Here is a 15801-nt window from a genome sequence, read left to right on the forward strand (position 1 = left end):
TAACTTTGTTTTCCTGAACAGTCGTAGGACTTTAGTAGTACAACCGTCAATCTCTTGTCTACTCCGAAATAATACTCCATTATACTACCTCCCACCAAACGCTTATCTTACCTGTAATTTGTGTTAGAAATTAGGGCTAGGCCCAGGGCTGGCTCCAGGTGAAATGGGGATTAACGTTGTCAATCCTGGGCGGGTGACATTTCCTCATTGCGGTGGTACTAGTGGTGTGACACAGTGGCAGTTGCATGCCTATGGAAAAAAAGAAAACGAAACCTTGTTTGTCCTCCTTACTGTAGCATTACAACGGTTACGGTACGATCGAGAAAATAGCAGGTGACAGTACACTAGAACAGTGCCATAATGTAGCCTAACAAATGGTAAAGTATTTGCTTGCAAGTATAACTAGTACTTGCGTTGAATTTATTTGACATTGGCTACTACTACTAGAAGATATAGTACTGAAGCTGAGTAAGTCTAGAAGATATCCTCGTATTCCTTCACCAGCCTGTTGCTATGACCTTATCCTCCCCAGCAAGTGTGTGGAATTATTGATGTCATTTTAGTCAGACATTAAGCAAAACAACACAGCCCGGGGGAAGAGGGTTAGGGTTTGTAAAATGGATGGGAATGGGGGTTTCTTTTTGGGTAGGTTTTGTTGAGAGAAGAAAAAAAAAGCAGAGCATGGACAAACAATAATTGAAGATACAGACAATCTTTGGTTACAAACTAAAGGTAAGCACATGCAGTCACACTCATAGAATAAAAGACAACAATGGATACTGTATCTGTATTGCGTATGTTGTTGGAGTTGTCCTGTTGAATTTGGTAAGTAAGTTGCATGCAGCAAACAATTCCTCTTATTGGCGGCACTCCTCCATTCCAGCTGACGCTTCGTCCATCAATGTGGTGACCACTGACAGAAGACACCCTGTCCACTGCCTGCCTGGCGGATGTTGACTGAAACCCGGCCTGTAATTATTGAACGGAAAACAGGAAGTGCTATTACAATACCACTGATAAATAAATAAAAGGTATGTACGCTGTGTGGTTCAAACAGTGACACTTTGATTTCCCTAATAGACAGTACAATATTTTTGAAATTGCGTGCTCTGTCTGAGTCACCTTTTTAAGGATCAATAAGTATGGCCAAAATATTATAGCGGATCTTTCCCCTCAAGGTAGGTGTACTACTGTGTTTTAGAACAAAATTTGACCTTCCCGGCAATGCTCCCACCAAGACCCTTACTAAAGCCAGTCGCAAAAATGTAGAAGAACCCCAATCAGATCTCCAAAAACGATGCCTAGCAGAAAAATGGTTACAAAACGTACTTTGAAAGTAACAGTAGGCCCAAATACAGACCGTGGATTGTATTCAAACCACTTGCAAGCAAGCAAAAGTATCCATAGCCAGCATCGCTCCAACAGTGCTCTACAACAACAGAACTGCGTTGCAATAGAACCCCCCGAAACACATGCAATCCTGCTGCTAGGGCTAACCCTAACGAACCCTAACTTACAAAAAGTGCCAAAACTGGTGTTTCCTTATGGATTTTGTCCAACAAACTTCTATCCGGTATTAGACCTTCCCAGGAATGCCCCAGGCAAGACCCGCCAACCCACCCGCAAAAAAACACCCGACAACACCCCCAAACAGCGAAAAAGCTAAATCTCATATTTACAATGTCTCTCGGCCTTCGGTCCAAACGCGGCGCTGTGCAGCTAGGTCATCATCATCATCATCAATCATCATAACACCCCCGCGCCGCACGGCCACCAGCTGCTGCGTGTGCCCCTCAGCCCTGTCCCTGCCGCGCTGCCTGCCTCGCCGCCGGCTGACTCCGTTGTCAGTTGTTTTGCCCTTGTTTTGTTCGCCATTTGTGCTTGTCATCTGTATTCCCTGCCCGTGTTAGCATTTGTTTTGCCTTTGTTTTGTTCGCCACTTGTGCTTGCCATCTGTATTCCCTGCCCGTGTTAGCGTTTGTTTTGCCTTTGTTTTGTTCGCCATTTGTGCTTGATAAAGTATATTTTGCCTGTTTATCTTTCCAGCTTGTGTCCTTCCTGTTTGCCCGCCTACATCGCCGCCTTCCCTCCCCGCTTCCCGCCACCACCGCAAGCCCCGCCCCTTTTCTCATTCTGTTCCCTCCCCGCTCCCGCCTCCCAGCTGCTCCGCCCACCCGCGCACTTCGCCTTTATATGGCGACCGTGCGAACGCGCAGCGGTCACGCGCAGCGGGCGCGCCGTTTGTGCGCCGAAGGCGCGCCAAAGGTAAGCCCGTCTGCGCCCGTCCGCGACCGGATCGCGACCAGCGCCAGGACCCCTGGCCCACGAAGACCCCGGCCGACCCGCCTGACGTACTCCGCCGCCACCCTCATCGCACTCAACACCGGCCGACTCCCAGATTGCCACCAAGCCACTCCACGGCGCACCCACGGACCCTTCAGCTGCCACGCCTGCAAGTTCACCTGCATCCGGACCTGCCCCACACCAGCACCCGCCAAGTCGAACACCAGCAGCACCCACCTCAAGTGCATCCTGCTCAACACCTGCTCCGTCCACAGACACGCCATCGAACTCTGGAACCTCCTAGACGCCACAGCCCCTGACGTTGCCTTCCTCACGGAGACCTGGATGAACGCCTCTTCAGCTCCCGACATCGCCATCGCTATCCCAGAGGGCTACAAGATCACCCGGAGGGACCGCAATGCCAACCAGATGGGAGGAGGCATCGCCATCATCCACAGGAACACCATCCGTCTCACGACCAGCACCGACAACACCCTGACCACCGCCGAACACCTGCATTTCCAGATCCACACCAGCCCGAACACCACCCTCAGAGGCACCCTGATCTACCGACCCCCGGGACCACGCACACAATTCAGCGAGGACATCGCCGACTTCGTCAGCCCGCATGCCCTCCCCTCCGCTGACTACATCCTCCTAGGCGACCTCAACTTCCATCTGGAGAACAACAACGACCGCAACACCAGCACTCTGCTCGACAACCTCGCCAATCTTGGACTCAAGCAACTGGTGTCCACCCCCACCCACCTCGCCGGACACACACTGGACGCAGTCTTCTCCTCCAGCCCAGACATCGACTTCAGCCACGCCACAGAGCTCCAATGGACGGACCACAGCTGCGTCCACTTCACCTTCAAGAGAACGACGACCCACCGCCACCAGCAACAGGCCGCCCGCAGAAGCTGGAACAAAATCACAGCAGACCAGCTCGCCACCTCCCTGAGCCAGCACCCTCCTGCCAGCTCAGCGAACCCCAGCCAGGCCGCCGACAACCTCACGAAGTGGATCAGCAACTGCGCGGACGAGCTCGCCCCGCTGAGGACCCCGCCCAGCAGACCCGGCAGCAAGAAAGCCCCGTGGTTCACCGACGAACTCAAGAGCTCCAAGAAGAACTGCCGAGCCCTCGAGAAAGTCTGGAGAAGGGAACCTACACCGGACAACAGGACCTCCCTCAAGCTTGCCACCCGGAAGCACCACCAGCTGATCCGCGCCGCCAAGAAAACAGCATTCAAGGACCGGTTGGACAACAACGCACACAACTGCAAGGAACTCTTCAACATCGTGAAAGAGCTTTCCAACCCCAGCGCAGGAAACAACGACATCACCCCATCGCAAGACCTCTGCAACGCCCTCGCCTCATACTTCCACAACAAGATCTCGGACATACACAACAGCTTCAACAACCAACCAACGCACACCAGGACCGAACAACCACCCCCCACCACCACCCTCCACGCCTGGACCCCGATCAGCACCGAAGACACCATACGCACAATGAACTCCATCCACTCCGGATCACCGACCGACCCCTGCCCTCACCACGTCTTCAACAAGGCCGACGCTGTCATCGCACCCCACCTGCGGGACATCATCAACACCTCCTTCGACACCGCCACCTTCCCTGAGAGCTGGAAACACGCCGAACTCAGCGCTCTCCTCAAGAAACCAACAGCGGACCCCACCGAACTCAAGAACTACCGCCCCATCTCGCTCCTCCCGTTTCCAGCCAAAGTCATCGAGAAGACCGTCAACAAGCAGATGGCCGCCTTCCTCGAGACGAACGGATCCCTCGACCCCTCACAGTCAGGCTTCCGAGCCAATCACAGCACCGAGACCGCCCTCATCGCCGCCACCGATGACATCCGAGCCCTGATGGACAAGGGAGAAACAGCGGCCCTCATCCTCCTAGACCTCTCCGCGGCATTCGACACTGTCTGCCACCGCACCCTAGTACAGCGCCTCAGCAACGTCGGAATCCAGGACAAGGCGCTGGAATGGATCATCTCCTTCCTCGACGGAAGAACACAGAGAGTCCGCCTACCACCGTACAAGTCAGAGGCCTCCGAAGTCATCTGCGGCGTCCCTCAAGGGTCATCTCTGAGCCCCACCCTCTTCAACGTCTACATGAGCCCCCTCGCAGCCATCGTACGCAAACACAACCTCAGCATAATCTCCTACGCCGACGACACCCAGCTGATCCTCTCCCTGACCAACGACCCCGCCTCCGCCAGAGCCAACCTGCACGAAGGGATGAAAGAGGTAGCCGAGTGGATGACGACCAGCCGCCTGAAACTGAACTCTGACAAGACGGAGGTCCTCATCCTGGGCTCTTCACCCTCCGCCTGGGACGACTCCTGGTGGCCTCCCGCCCTGGGCACCGCACCCAAACCGACAGACCATGCACGCAACCTGGGCTTCATCCTGGACTCCTCCCTCTCCATGACCAGGCAAGTCAACAACGTCTCCTCGGCGTGCTTCAACATCCTACGCATGCTACGGAAGATCTTCTGGTGGATCCCCACCGAGACCAGGAAGACCGTCACCCAGGCCCTCGTCACCAGCCGACTGGACTACGGCAACGCCCTCTACGCCGGTACCACCGCCAAGCTCCAGAAGAGACTCCAGCGGATCCAGAACGCCTCAGCCAGACTCATCCTCGACACCCACGAACCAGCCACATCACCGGACATCTGAGAGACCTCCACTGGCTCCCCGTCAACAAAAGAATCACCTTCCGCCTCCTCACCCACGCACACAAAGCCCTACACGACCAGGGTCCGAGCTACCTCAACAGCCGAATCAACTTCTACGCGCCCAATCGCCACCTCCGATCAGCCAACCACGCCCTCGCCGCCGTCCCCCGCATCCGAAGAGCGACTACGGGAGGAAGGTCCTTCTCCTACCTGGCCGCCAAGACCTGGAACTCCCTCCCTCCCGACCTGCGCCTGACCCAAGACCACCTCGCCTTCAGGAAGAAGCTGAAGACCTGGCTGTTCGAGCAGTAGCGGCACCCCCCCCCCCCCAGCGCCTTGAGACCCTACGGGTAGGTAGCGCGCTATATAAGTGTCACTGATTGATTGATTGATTGTTTTCCACCACGGATTTCCTGAAAAGCAAATGCAATCAAGATTAGACTGTCGCAGCAGTGCTTCGACAGAGACCCCGGCCGCAACCCACCCACGAACAGCAGGAAGCCCCCCAAAACGCTACATTGAGCAAGATGTCAGAAGAAATAGCAAAAAAAAGGCTGTTCCTTATGGATTTTGTCCAAAACACTTCTATCCGGTATTAGACCTTCCCAGAAATGCCCCAGGCAAGACCCGCCAACCACCCGCAAAAAAACACCCGACAACACCCCCAAACAGCGAAAAAGCTAAATCTCATACTTACAATGTCTCTCGGCCTTCGGTCCAAACGCGGCGCTGTGCAGCTAGGTCATCATCATCATCATCAATCATCATAACTCCTGTTTTCCACCACGGATTTCCTGAAAAGCAAATGCAATCAAGATTAGACTGTCGCAGCAGTGCTTCGACAGAGACCCCGGCCGCAACCCACCCACGAACAGCAGGAAGCCCCCCAAAACGCTACATTGAGCAAGATGTCAGAAGAAATAGCAAAAAAAAGGCTGTTCCTTATGGATTTTGTCCAAAACACTTCTATCCGGTATTAGACCTTCCCAGGAATGCCCCAGGCAAGACCCGCCAACCCACCCGCAAAAAAACACCCGACAACACCCCCAAACAGCGAAAAAGCTAAATCTCATACTTACAATGTCTCTCGGCCTTCGGTCCAAACGCGGCGCTGTGCAGCTAGGTCATCATCATCATCATCAATCATCATAACTCCTGTTTTCCACCACGGATTTCCTGAAAAGCAAATGCAATCAAGATTAGACTGTCGCAGGCTCGCAGCAGTGCTTCGACAGACAACAAAAATTACCCACAAACACCCGGAACCCCGCCAAAGAGCACCTCAAAGGCAAGCAAGTCAGCAAAAACGGCAAGAAATTTCCACCTCATATTTGGTCCAAAACACTTTTGTCCATTATTAGAGCTTCACAGCAATGGGCCCAAATCCGTCAACTCACCCGCAAAGAAGTACAACACCCCCACAAGTGCTGAGTCTTTCTTCATTGGGCGTAATCCAGCACTCTGCTTGGAGGGAAATCGCAGTCTGGAGGAGGAGGATAGAGGAGCATGTTCTTCAGAACTTGTGAACCTGAGGAATGTAGACTGCGGCACCTTCAAATCAATAAGCAAACAAGTGAAGACAGTTCTGATGATGGTCTTGTTTTTGGGATTAGGTGATTAAAGTTTGAATTAAATTAACTGTGCAAAACAAAGAAAGAGAGACACAAAGCACACAGGAATAAAAGTGAATAAGGACGAAAAAGAAAGTTCTTGATTGATTGTCTCATTTTCAGGGCTCGGTGTCAGGGAATAAGAACAAGATTTCGTCATCATACTCTGCGAATTCAGGCTGGATGAGGTCAGTGCCACCGAACAGAGAAAAAATCCCCTCATCTACGTTGCCGTCCTCCTTGTCTTCATGCGGCGTGCTTTCTCGTACTTTGTAATCTGGTGGTATGAGGTGCTGATTCATCTTGATCATTGTCAGCCGCTCCACATTTTTGGGCGAGAGGCGGCTCCTTTGGGAGTTACAATGCCACCAGCAGCACTGAAAACACGTTCAGAAGACACACTTGCGAGTGGGCAAGACAAATAGTTTATAGCCAGGTTGGAGAGCTGTGGCCACAATTGTTTTTTGCCATGCCAATACTGCAATGGCTCCTCATTAAGAAAGACCTCTGTTGAGTCATTCAGATAGTCCTGCACCATCGACTCAAGGTCATCAACTGTTCCTCCACTTTGCTTACTTTTTGCTGTGCCTGTGACATTTTTTCGAGAACCATACCCCATCAAACTTAGCCAATCCTCCTCCGCAGCCACTGTTAGTGTTGTCATTGTGTGTGGTGCAGATGATCCAGTTGCCGGTGTCTTTAACGGCTGAGAGGTCACTTGTGCCCCAGCCACAGGTGCAGAAGTGGATTCTTGTGACTGGGGATGGCCTGCTGATGCTGATGCTGATGTACTGGCTTCTCCTTCAATAACCTGCCGTTCTTTTTCAAACCTCTTGGCTGACCAGGCTAACCAATGTTTGTACTTTTGAACATCTGCATCAGCAAAAGGAAAGAATGCTTCGTCTGCCAGCGCCTTTTTGTAGCGTGGATCCAGAATAGTAGCACAAATGTAATGCTGTTCTGAGTTGATCATTTTAAGACGTTCATCACCACGTAGGCGCTCTAATAATTTCTGAGACAAAATAAAATGGTCTTTTTTTTTTCATCTTTTTCAAACTCAGAAGACACCGCCATCAGTTGGTGCTCCAGCATGCACAACAATGGGATAGCTTTTCCCAAATTACAGTCCTCCTAGCTGACTGCACGCGTGAAGAACTCAAAAGGACGAAGCATGTCTGTCAGGCTTTTAACTATGTCCCATTGCGCCGCACTCATCCGCAGGTCCTCCTTCTGAGATGTACCCTCTGTGAAGAAATAGTGATCGAGTACTGTATACTGCTCATACAGACGCTCAAGCATGTAGAAGGATGAGTTCCAACGTGTTGCCACCTCCTGGATGAGTGCTTTCACTGGCATTCCACGTTGAAGTAGCAGTCTCCTCAGATGCTTCCGGGCCTTAAAAGAATGGCTGAAATGGTTGCACATTTTGCGGCAGGTGGCCATTACCTCGAACGCTGTACTGTCTTTATCACTCAAGAATTTTTGAACTACCAGGTTGATACAGTGCTCCAAACACGGCACTCTAAAATAGTGACCCTGCAACATGGCCTTAACTACATTGGCGCCATTATCCGTGGAAACATAACCAATCTTGCGTTTTAGGGGGGATAGCATGTTCAAGACCTTTTTGTCAAACTCTTCCAAAAGGTTTTCTGCTGTGTGACTTTTCTCCAAGCCAAACATGGCTAGTGTTGCATGTTTCTGAGCAGCTTTGAAAACTTTGTCCGGGTCAACACCTGCGTTTAGCTTTGCTTTAACACCTGAAAAAGAGACCCAGTGTGCAGTGATGCACATGTAATCAGCGCCTGCGCCACTGGTCCACATGTCTGTTGTCAGATGTATTGTGTGAACAGCACTCTTCTGCAAAGCTGCCCCAATCGCCTCCAGCACATCTTCATGTAGTGCTGGAACCGCAACTCTGGCAAAATAGAACCAGCTCGGAACCTTCCATTTAGGGCAGAGCGTTGCCACTAATTCAAGAAAACCTACCGCTTCTACAAAAGAAAAAGGTAGAAGGTCCACAGCTAGCATTTTAGCCAGCTTAGTGTTATACAGACGCGTCAGTGGGTGGTTACGTTCATATGGCACGTCTGAAGTAAGCATTTTTCTAATGTTGCCCTGGACCAAGCATTTACGGGCTGATAATGACTTCGTTGACCCAATTTTGCTCGCTGGTGAACTTTTGTGCGTTGGTGTCTCACTCGCTCCAACACTCTTAGTGTGCCTCACATTGGGTGTGCTGCTGACAGGGGTACTGGGTGTAAGGGAAGTGTTTGACACGTCTTCTTCCTGCTCGTCATCATCAGATGAAACATCAACGTTTCCTTGAATTTGGCCTTTCTTGATCGCATCTAGGTGCGCAAACCATTTGACAGTGTGCTGTCTCCTAAGATTACCTCTCTGGCCTCCGGTACCATAGTTGGTACCTGGCTTACCACGACTAACTGCTTGCTTACAAATGGTACAAATGGCAAACTTTGGATTTTTTGGACAAACAGTAAAGAAGTCCCAAACTGGGGACTTGAAGTGTCTGTGGGACATGGAGGAGGCGGCGATACTGGTGGTGGTGGTCATGAAGCTAATGCCAGATGAAGTGGAGGATCTGGATTGCCCAACTTTTGTACGTTTTGCACTTTCACCGCCACTAATTAAGGTCGAGGTTGACGGAGGTCTCTTCTTGCCAGAAAGAAATATGGAAGCGGGACGAGTTGGTGTACTACTTAACTCCAATGATTGTGGTGTTTCCACTGCCTCCTCATCGACAACATCATCATCATCATCATCACACTCAGCAGCTCTTCGGGCTAGGGTCAAAATGTCTGTTTGCTGCATGCCCGCTGGGGCTGCAGTGACCTTTATGATGACTGGGTCGTCGTTGGCAGAGTCTTCATCAGCAGCAGTATCCGCCACTTCTTGTTGAGACTCATCACACTCCATAACTCTGAGACTTTGGACGAGCTTCCTTTTACGCTTAACTACCTTTGTTGGATCATGGTGTGCCTCACTCTCAGACGGCTGTGGTGCTGGTTCCCAAGTTTGATCCGTATCATCAGAAGGAGGTGTGCTTGAAGAGGATGTAGACACCACCCTTGATCTCTTCCTTGCTAGGGGTGTGGAAGACAATGAAGGATCATCAGGAGGAGTGGCTTCCTCAAATGATACCTCGCCTTGATTGTCGATTTCCTGATGTGCCCCTACTTCGGGAGGAACAACTATTGTGGGCACTTGTTGTGACCCTCCATGCACCTCTGCTTGCGCATCTCCTTGCGCTGCCTCTCCTTCCACATGTACTTGGGCTTGTACTTGCACATGTGATTGTTGTTGCGGCTGTGGTTGTTCAACACTCGTCAGATGAGCTACAACAACCTGTGTTGATTGAGGGACATTGCTGCTGCTTTCTTGCGATGAGCCAACATCACTGGTTGATGGTGATTGAAGAACTCTACTGGCTGCCTCTGCAGCACTCAAGGGCTTGGACTTAAGTTGGCGTGGTGGTGGTGGTGGCACTGAGCCCAATGGAGCGGGGGTGCTGCTGCCAGCTTGGTCCCCAGCAGATCCCGCTGCTGCTGCTGCAGGCATACTTTTTTTTTTACTCCCAAAAAAAGGGGCGGGCGGCACACCAGTGTCCTTGGTAACTTGCTTCTTCTGCTCCTTACTGGCACCTTTCTTGCTAGAGGAGCTACGGGTTACTTTTTTTGGGGCCATCTTCTTCAGAGCAGGTCAGCAGGCAGCAGTTGCACGAGTTGCAGAGGGTTCTGTGTCCAGACGTGACGTCGCGTGACGTTATGCTGCACACACCGCTGCAGGACTTCTTCCTGGCACTGGTGGTTCTCGTGAGTCTTCTTGTGCACCTAAAAGCAATGGAAGACAGAGGAACATCAGTTCAGTTATACACCCCAAAAAATCGACAAAACACAGAAAAATGAGCACAATCCCATGCCATCCATGATGTTTACATTGAAGACACCCCACAGAAAGACTAGGGACATGCAAGTATGCAACACTCACTACCCCTGGGCATAATGGATGAAAAGTAGGCAAAATAAGTGCAGGCCTCAGACACTGCCTCTCCTCAAAATGGCCCCCTTACACCCCAAGCACATGTTGCCTGTACCAGCCAGCACTCAAGATGGCCACCACCACCACCCACATGGCCAGTCCACATCAACAGTACACCCCCAAAAAACAGAAAAACAGCCAGAAATCACCACAATCCAATGCCATCCATGATGTTTACATCAAAGAGAGTGAGACCACACCACAGGCACACTCAGTCCATGCACCACCACCACCCCTGGGCAAGCAAAAGGCCACACCAGCAGCCCCCCAAAAACGACAAAAAACAATAAAAAAAGCACAATCCCAGCCCATCCATGGCCTCAATTATGTTTAAATTCAAGAAGACACCCCACAGAAAGACTAGGCCCATGCAACACTCACCACCCCTGGGCAAAGGGCCCCACCAGCAGGCCCAAAAAAACGACAAAAATCAGCACAATCCCAGCCCATCCATGGCCTCAATGGTGTTTAAATTCAACAAAACAGTTGTATCATGCACCCATAACCAACCCTGGTCCTACTGGATACTGTGGCTACCCACAATATAATTTATTTAATTTTCTGAAAAAGTTCCAAAATTGTACTTGCAGCAACTGTAATGCCCCAAACAAACTTACTTGTGAAAGTTGATTTCTAATCCAAAAGTGATCCAAAGACAGTCAAAAAGGCCTCAAATCCAAATATCCAGCAGCACCCACAAAAAGTAATCCTTCCAGCTCCAGATCCAAATGAAAGTGACCAGGAGATGGACAAAGCACTGGGAGGAGCCTGCTGGACAGGAACAGGAAGTTGGAGACTGTGGGGCACTTCCTTCCTCCCCCCCCCCCAAAATGGACTCCTTGCAAAAAGAAAGGCCATGCAAATGTCAACCTGAGGAGTGATTCTGATAAAAATCATCATTTTCTGAAGGTTTATCCTGTTTGCTGGTGATTTTCTTGTGCGAAATTGCAAAATCTCTACTTCGCAAGTGCGAGATTGTTCCTTTCCGCCGCAACTACGTGTTCGCAATTGCGAACTCTCGCGAGATGTGCTGTGCAAGGTGGCAAGCCGCGATTACGTATTCGCGGGAGCCAAACTCCCGCGGGAACACGCAGCAAGATCCAAAATGGCGCAGCACTCTCAAAATATGATCGAGAAAAACAACTCGGCAAACGCTAAATGACGGAAAGTGAACGCCGTGCACCACGCCGCGCGTCGCAACCAAGCAAAAAATCCGCCGCGAGCGGATTCACGGATTTTCGACAAATTCGCGAGCGTTCGCGGATTGCGAATTTGCCGAAAATCCGAAAAATCCGCGAGCGGAGCGGATTTTACGCCCATACTTACAGATGACCTGCGGAGACGATGGCAGCTGATAGTCCCCCCAACTCCCCTTGACACAATTCCCTGCAATGAAGGAATTCTCTGCTTGACCCTGTGCCCAGGGGAAAAAGGGAGAGTACAAAGAAAGAACGGAGCGGAACGTTCTGTACTTCCAGCCGGGTCTGGTCAGATGTACAGCTAGGTCGTTGTGGGACTGTGAATACTGCAGAACAGGGAGACAAGGACACGACCATTAATACCATTCACCGTACTGTCGACCCTTCTGCCCAGCTCCACACCCCCAACTCACCAGAACTCACAACAGCGAAGGACGCGGCTCTCTAACACCAAGGCCTCTAAATATCGTGTAGTGTCTGGGAATTCCAAGGGAAAATATAGTCAAGTTCGTAACGCAATGAGTCTAGAAGAAGTGGCAAAATCGTCACGCAGACTCAGGAATCGGTTCAAATTCAATGGTACAGAAATACGCCCGAACGTACAGAGACGTTGCTAGAACGCGTCTACCAATTACTGCATTGGAGACTAGGGTCTGATGCTACGGGTTCACGCACTGTAAACAACACACAGAAACAGTGCATTTCTAGGAAGCAAATATATCTTCTTCCGTATGTTCCGCAATACCAATAATACAAAAAAACAAAATTATAGCAGTAATACAGAATGGAGGCGAGCCCGCACTCCTTCTTTGTACTTGCAATACTCCGGTAGACTTCAGGAGGAATGGCGAATACCGTAGCAGGGATCCCACGGGAAGCGTCCAAGAAGCCGGATTCGGATGGCAACCCTCTGACCACGCAGGCTCTTGATCGGCGTAGGGACTTGAATCCACACACTCTGACCACGCAGGCTCTTGATCGGCGTAGGGACTTGAATCAACACACTCTGACCACGCAGGCTCTTGATCGGCGTAGGGACTTCTTCGTGGATTCCAACGCGAATTATACCATCCGTCCAAGGCTGCGTCGATATCCGGATTGTCAAGCACCTTCCCCATGCTGGGGAGGGGCTTATAAATGGAACGCCGTTTTCCCTGCACTCATGCGCCCCATGGCCTTCTGGGACACGTAGTTCTTCCAGCCTTTTTTCACGTAGGTAAATGAGACTAATGCACGGCGTTTTCTCCGCTTGCTGATGATCGCGACAGTACCCCCTCTCGAGGACCGCCGACCCGGCGGGCGACCTGGCCTACCTGGATGCTCCTCATGAAAATGAGCAACCAAGTCAGGGCAATGGAGATGGTCCACGGGTTCCCAAGTTTGTTCCTCATAACCAAACCCTTTCCAGTCCACCAAGTACTGTATCCTGCCACGCACCATGCGGGAGTCCAATATCGCCTGAACCTCAAATTCGTCCTGACCGTCCACCTCCACAGCCTGAGGCTTCTCCTGCAATCTCATGCCCGGCGGACAGGGCCGAAGCAGGGAAACATGGATCACTGGGTGTGTCTTCCATGACACTGGCAGGGACAGCCTCATCGCGACAGGGTTGATAACCTCACTGGTACCATAAGGCCCTGCATACTTAGGCATAAGTTTGCTAACTCCTTTCAGATGCAGGTTACGAGTGGAGAGCCACACCTTGTCCCCTGCTTTATACTCGGGTTCAGGGGATCTTTTCCTATCAGCAAAGTGCTTCTGGGAAGCTTGTGCAGAAGCTAAGCTACGCTGTGCATCCAACATGATAGCTCGAAGATGTGCCTGGTGTTCATGTATGCTAGGAACCAGGGATTCAGCAGGCCACTCAAAAGGAAGCATATTCGGATGAAATCCATAGAGGCAAAAAAAAGGTGAACACCCCAGGGTAGTATGAACAGCATTATTATAGGCGAATTCCGCCAACCACAAAAGAGTAGTCCATTCAGTGGTATTCTGTAAGATGAAACAACAGAGGTATTGTTCGAGTGTTTGATTGAGGCGTTCGGTCCTTCTATCCGTTTGCGGATGATAGCTGGAGGAGAGTCGTGCGTCAATTTGCAGGATTGTGCAAAGAGCCTTCCAAAAACGTGATGTAAACTGCTTTCCTCTATCCGTTATCAGAACGCTCGGTAAACCATGGGCTCTCACAATATGTTGCAGGAATGTCTTAGCCAACTCAGAGGATGAAGGTAGGCCAGGTAATGATATGAAATGTCCCATTTTCATAAGGTGATAGACTACCACCAATATGACAGTCTGATTTGCACAAGGAGGCATCTCCACTATAAAATCCATAGACAAGGTATGCCATGGCCGAGGAGGAATGGGTAATATGCGAAGTAATCCCGATGGTTTGGTATGAACTGTTTTACCTTGTGCACAAATCGCACAGGACTTCACATACTCCTTCACATCTGCACGTATTTCTGGCCACCAAAACAAACGTTCCACGTTAGCAGTGGTCTTATAGATGCCCAAATGCCCACTCATCACTGAATCATGAGCCCATCTAAGTACTTGTTGATGTAAGTCCTTCTGCGGTATATACAATGCATGGAAATGATAGGCCAGATCTTCTTTCTCGCAGCGGTGTTCTAGTTTTTCCTGAATCCAGGACTGAACGTCCATGTCAGATAAGGCGATTTTCACATCCTCAAGAAAGTCTAGCGAGGTGATCAATGGTACAGACTTCCCGGATGCTCCATCCCTGCTAGAATGAGAGGTGATTCAGGTTGTATGATTCTGTCTTCCTCTTCTCCCAGCCGGGAGAGGGTGTCAGCTTTACCGTTGCGTGATCCAGGTCGATATCTGATCACAAATTCAAAATCGGAAAAGAAGAGGGTCCACCTCAATTGTCGTGGAGTCAAGGCCATAGCCGTTTTCAGGAACAGTAAGTTCCTGTGATCAGTATAGATCTCCACTGTGTGCAAGGCCCCTAGAAGATAGTGTCGCCACTCCTCACATGCTCTCTTTATGGCCAGGAGCTCTTTCTCGGTTATGGTATAATTAACCTCACAGGGAGTGAGCTTCCTTGAATAGTAGGCTACAGGGTGTAGCTGCCCGGTGGTGGGATGGCGTTGTGATAATATCCCACCAAGGGCATACTGGAAAGCATCGGTTTCAAGGATGAAAGGCAATTGAGGGTCCGGATGTCTCAGTATGAGAGCCTGAGTAAACCTCTTCTTCAGGAGTTGAAAAGACATCTCGGCTTCTTCTCCCCACTGGAAAGGAGTGTTCTTCTGTAAGAGAGCAGTGATGGGATGGATGATTTTTGAAAAGTCTTGGATAAATCGACGATAATAGTTGGCGAAGCCAAGGAAGCTTTGCACTGACTTGATATTCTGCGGTGTCTTCCATGTGATGATTGCGTTCACCTTGCTCATGTCCATTCGAAAGCCCTGGGCGTTGATAACGTAACCCAAAAAGGCAACTTCCTGGACATGGAAGAGACACTTCTCCAACTTGGCATACAAAGAGTGTTGTTGTAGCTTTCCCAGCACGGTCTTTACATGGGTGATGTGTTCCGGAAGCGTCGCTGAATGTATCAAGATGTCGTCGATATAGACAACACAAAATGTCTCCAAACAACCTCTCAACACATCGTCCATGAAGAACTGGAAGGCGGCGGGGGCGTTGCAGAGACCAAATGGCATCATCCGGTATTCAAAGGGGCCGAATTTGGTCCTGAACGCCGTCTTCCATTCGTAACCTTCCTGTACTCGCACAAGATGGTAGGCTCCACGTAGATCGAGTTTCGTGAAGTAACGAGCACCTTTTAGTTGGTCCAGCAATACGGGAATCAAAGGAAGAGGGTAGCGATTTTTTATGGTTGCTTTGTTTATGGCTCTGTAGTCAATGCATGTCCTCAATTCGTCGCAATCCTTCTTCGGGATGAAG

Source organism: Lissotriton helveticus, chromosome 7, assembly GCF_964261635.1.
Source record: "Lissotriton helveticus chromosome 7, aLisHel1.1, whole genome shotgun sequence".
NCBI classification, from domain to species: Eukaryota; Metazoa; Chordata; class Amphibia; order Caudata; family Salamandridae; genus Lissotriton; species Lissotriton helveticus.